The following is a 5,466-nucleotide window of genomic DNA, read 5'->3' on the forward strand; positions in this document are numbered from 1 at the left end:
TTACATAATACCGATCTTGAGAGTGCCAATAAAAGATTATCAAAACATATGTAGTGCGTTGTAGTTTTTGTGGATTGCTTCCATGCTTTATTTTAAAAGCTGTGAGAGTTCAACCGCTTTATTAAAAGGCAAACTTTCTGTTGTAAGTGTTAGTGACCTAGAAAGTGAGTCGATCGCTCATACACATTCTTCTGTTCTATAATTGTCAACGTGGTATTAGTAGATGATGCATGGAAATGATTTAACATACCTGTTTCAAAAATGCACATAATGGTTGTGTAAATATGCATTGATTTAAAGAAATTATTTCAACTTTCCTTTCATAAAAATCAAATAATGTGAACGACAAATGTCTGCATGATGCATTATGATAATGTTTACTTGGTTTACGGGATACCGAAATGTCAATAATTTTACAAAGATGGGTGATGGTGTGTAGCATATGAAATCAATTTCCAGAGTTGAAACCAAAAAGAAAACCGTCCGTTGAAACCTTCGCATTAAGCTGTAAAGATAGATGATGAACTTGAATATTAATCTTAAATATTAAAATCCTGCATTAGACTAATCAAAACAAAAATACTTACCATCTGACCTTCGGTGTTTAGTAAACCAGAAGTGATAAAAGAATTAGATAGGTATATGACCAATGTGTTTTGGTTCCAGCTGATAAATCTTGGAACAACATTGTCTTTGTTTGTAAGGCTCATTATCACAACTGTATTTTAAACTTGGCCTTAATTCCACTTTTGGCAATCGTAATTATATCCCAACTGCCCTTTGAAAAGATGGAATTCCTCAAAAGCATGCTTCAGTTTTACAGACATTTAATATCCTTTCAAACAAAGATACATTGCAGGATCCAGTCAGTGTTTTACCAAGCCTCTGTCTTTGCTACTCATGAAAATAATAACAGCTGTGGATGAGAATCTTCAAATATACTGTGCCACTACATATGTCAGAAGTGGTGTAAATCAAATGTGGATTCTAAAGAATTCTAAAGAACTTCTAGTAAACTTGAATTCGTAAAGCTTTTCTCAAATCACCAACGTCAAAACGTATGGCTTTTCAACACTTTACACGACCATTTTTCGCGCTAGATTAAAGACTAGACTTTTTGACATTATAGACAGTTGCTTCTTCAACAAAAATTGAAAACGGAAATACTCATATCTAGTGATCAGGCAAAATTACTTTGTTAAATACCACTCTGATTCCACGCACAATGTACTCTTAAAGTGAAATTAAAAATACGTAAATATTATCAATGAGGAACTCCAACATCGTTTTAGTATCAAGTTCAGAGTGCTTGTGCGCAGAATTAAAGTGGTGTTTGATAGGATTTATTAAGGACTGAGCACAAGATATGAGCTTTTCCGTGTTCCACTTTTATTTAAATTACAGTTGTTTTAATGTTAAAATCCTGGTCTTTAATTGTATCTTGTGATGAGGTCAATTTTGTTTTCGCTGCTGTTTTAATTTTTGTTTCAGAGAAGCTGTTTCGAAGAAGACATTGATTGCGCCATGACGTTGCTCATTTAGCGGTGCCACAGGTCTACCAGTATTAGGAACTCGTCTTAGAACATCTTGCCTTCTGCAATTTTCATCCACTGTTAGAAACATTTAGAACAAAATCTGTTCCAATTACTTTCGTAGATGTTTTGAACGCATTCTATGTACTTTGATAAATTGTCATAAAAAGAATACGTATAAGATTAATTCAACCACTCAAATTGCGTTTTCCAAGTCAAATAAGATTATTGTTATTTAACACAATACCTCTTATATGATCAAAAGTGGTCACAATTGTTCATGGCAAATAAAAGGACCAATCTTTGGTCCATTTCCTCTAAAACATAGCTCAGATTTCCGTCATTTGCATAGGCATTTTAATATAATACATTTTCTCTTGTAAAACGCAAATTAATTTGTTGATTTGATTTTATCATCATTATTTTCCGTTTACAAACTGACTAAAACCATGTTATACATCATGATATGCCAAAAAAAGCATAAATTCTTATATTTTAATGTTACATTCAGTCAACAACAACGTATATATTTTTGCACTTGTTTTCAACAACAATTCAAATTATTCCGCGCATTAATAAACATACACTGACAGAGGGAATGATTTAGAATACGAATTAAATGCAGCAGTGTTGCATGTGGCTTTGAACTGAGAACATTTAGTTACTGGTTGAAAATAAAGGCAACATTATTAAATGTGGAATTTGGCATGGATCTAGAAGATAGGAAATGAGATGACTGCGGGAAGGATATTCCTGGATACATTTTCTCCGACAAATGGTAGATCAACAAGGCTAGAGGTGGCATTCATAACAACAGAATTGTGCGTTTGTGTAGCAAGATTGTTGATGCCACAAAGATTAGTTTTTTGTATTCTAAATGTATTTGGTATTTTAGAAAAATCACAATTGCAGCTCCGGACAGATGTTTTCTTTTTGTGTCCACTCATGTGTGCATCATTTGATCAAGTACTGTCTGTTGTGTTTCATACCGATTGTTAGACTGTTCTTGTTACACTGATTTTGACTACGGATAACTCCGTTAACCTGATCAAGATATAGGGCTCACGGTGGATGTAACCGATCGACAGGGGATGCTTACTTTTCATGGGCACCTGATCCCACCTTTGGTATATCCAGGGGTCCGTGTTTGCACAACTCTCTATTTTGTATTGCTTATAGGACTTATGAGATTGATCACTGTTTGTTGTGGAAGAATCTGAAGCTAGCATCATTCTTTTCCTGCATAAATGTGGTGGCACTCATCAATGTGTTCTTTGCTACAATTTGCATTATTTGCATTGTCAGAGATAAAACATATGAATGGATAGCTTTATAGTGCTTTATGGATATTTGTACACTAAACATTTTCATTGTTAAGAGTGGGTTTTTATTTCTTTCATAAGATAGTGTCACATATTTGGCACCATTTTTATTAGTATAGAAAACAAACGGCTTCATTTTCAATTGTTCATGAACCTCGAAACTACAACTAACAAATTACATTGACGAAATGAACCAGATTCGGAAACACAAGAAATTCATCATTAGAGTCTCAGAGAGATAATGCAGAGTCTTTCCAAGGTCAGCTACCGGAATTTCTTCTATGCTTCCATCCAACATATTGTTGCAAATGTTAAATTGTCGGTCACAAACAGTGTCGAAATCTCTCTCTGTATATATATATATATATATATATATATATATATATATATATATCCTGAAAGTGTCAGTTGTTTGCAGAACTAATTTATTTGAAAGAGGGTGTGTGGTATTTAGTGGGTTACTCCATCATATTTTTCGACCGTTTTCTTTATTAGGTCATTTATTTGCTATTTGACCAGTGTGTTATGTAATACCTCAGGTTCGAATGATTGAAATCTACTATTTCTCCATTTTTTCACACTCCATGGTATATGAATTGCAGGTTTTGAATTGTTAATGCGGCATTTTAGGTAAAATCTACATAATAAAGGAGTTGTTTAAATACGTATGAGTGATTCTAGTGCAAGTCTTGATTGAGGTATATAGTTGTTGTATGTTGATTGTTGTAATAAATGTTTCTTTTTTATAGATTTAGTTATCGGTCTATATAACATTGACTTATAGAGGAGAACTTATATCATGAAACGTTTAACTCCCCTCCCTGTGGCTTTTTGAGTTGACAATGATTCCATGTTTTCCTGTAACACTCGGAGTTCCTTTTCTGAGACAGTTTGATTATCCTTTTCCCTGCTTTGGATGGTAGTAGAATGCAAAAAAAAATTCTACATTCTCTCTGGGAAAAGCTACCTGTATTTCCAATTCTGTAGCACAAGTTGAAACTCATCGACAATATCTTTGTAGTCTTTGGTGATCAGGACTTCCAACAGTCTGTTGGAATACCCATGGGCACGAATTGTGTTCCTTTGTTAGCTGACCTTTTTTATATATTCCTATGAAGCAGAATGTATTCAAAAACTACGTGAGAAGATCAGAATATCTTGCTGTGGTCTTCAATTCGACATTTAGATATATCAACGACGTTTTATCTATTAACGATAATAATTTTCATTCAAATGTCAATTCGATATATCCGAAACATCCCAGTTAACTCGAAAGAAAAGACACCACACAGTTGTCCACCTTTGCTTCATAATAGTTCTAGATATTTTACAGAAAGTAGATATTAACGGCAAACTAACAACTCAACTTTATGAAAAACGGGATGATTTCAACTTCTGCATCGTCAACTTCCCATATTTAAGTAGCAATACTCCATTATCACCTGCATATGATGTTCACATCTCTTAACTGATTCGATACACAAGAGCTTGTTCTGCGTATGGTCAGTTTTTGAATTGAAGCAGTCTACTGACAAACAAGTTGATGGTGCAGGGGTTCCAACAGTTTCGTTTAAAATCAGCATTTCGCAAATCATATGGTCGTTATAACTATCTAGTTTGCCAATACAACCTATCATTGGGTCAAATGCTGTCTGACGTGTTTCATGCCGATCGTTAGGTCGTTCTTGGCACACTGATTTTGGCTACGGGTAACTCTGTTTACCTGATCAAGATATAGGGCTCACGGCGGGTGTGACCGGTAGACAGGGGATGCTTACTTCTCCAAGGCACCTTATTCCACCTCTGGTATATCCAAGGGTTCATCTTTGCCCAACTCTCTATTTTGTATTGCTTATAGGAGTTATGAGATTGATCACAGTTCGTTATCTTCATCTTTCATTTTGTAAATTTTATGGTTAGCAAATAAAACCTGTCGTTAGGTCAAATGCTATATGGCGTGTTTTATATTAATTATTGGACCGTTCTTTACATACTGATCATGACTACGGGCTGTTTACCTGATCAAGATCTAGGAATCATGGTGAGTAATGCTTACTCCTCCTAGGCACTTCATCCCTCCTCTGGTGTGTCCAGTGGTTCGTGTGTTTGTCCTAATCTTAATTCTATATTCTTTGTGGGATTTATAAAATTGATCACTGTTCGTTATATTCATTTTCTTTCCATTTTCACATGACACCATACAGTTTGTACATAATTTTACAAAGACATTCGAAGGCAGGTACAATGGAATTATTTTTAGCAGGATGCTGTTCAAGTACATACATTTAATGCAATGCAATATGTAAGACTTGATGGCGACTTGGGTGACTGTCATGCTATCGTTTTCACTTCTATATTACATAACACAAAATGGGAGAGGTTACCTATGAATGCTGATTTATGCATCTAATTGTGTCAGAGTTCGGCAAGTTTAAGCCCAATCCAAAAACAAAAAACAAAAAAGGAGGTAACTACTCCCATTTTATGGTTTCATCAATTTGTAAATTGTAAAAGAAAAAAAAAATCGAATCGTTTTTATATATTGTGAAGCACCTTTTTTTCACGTGTGATGGATTACTAAACATTATACTAATGATTAAAGGAAGAATTGA

This window comes from Ostrea edulis, chromosome 10, assembly GCF_947568905.1.
Source record: "Ostrea edulis chromosome 10, xbOstEdul1.1, whole genome shotgun sequence".
Classification (NCBI taxonomy): domain Eukaryota; kingdom Metazoa; phylum Mollusca; class Bivalvia; order Ostreida; family Ostreidae; genus Ostrea; species Ostrea edulis.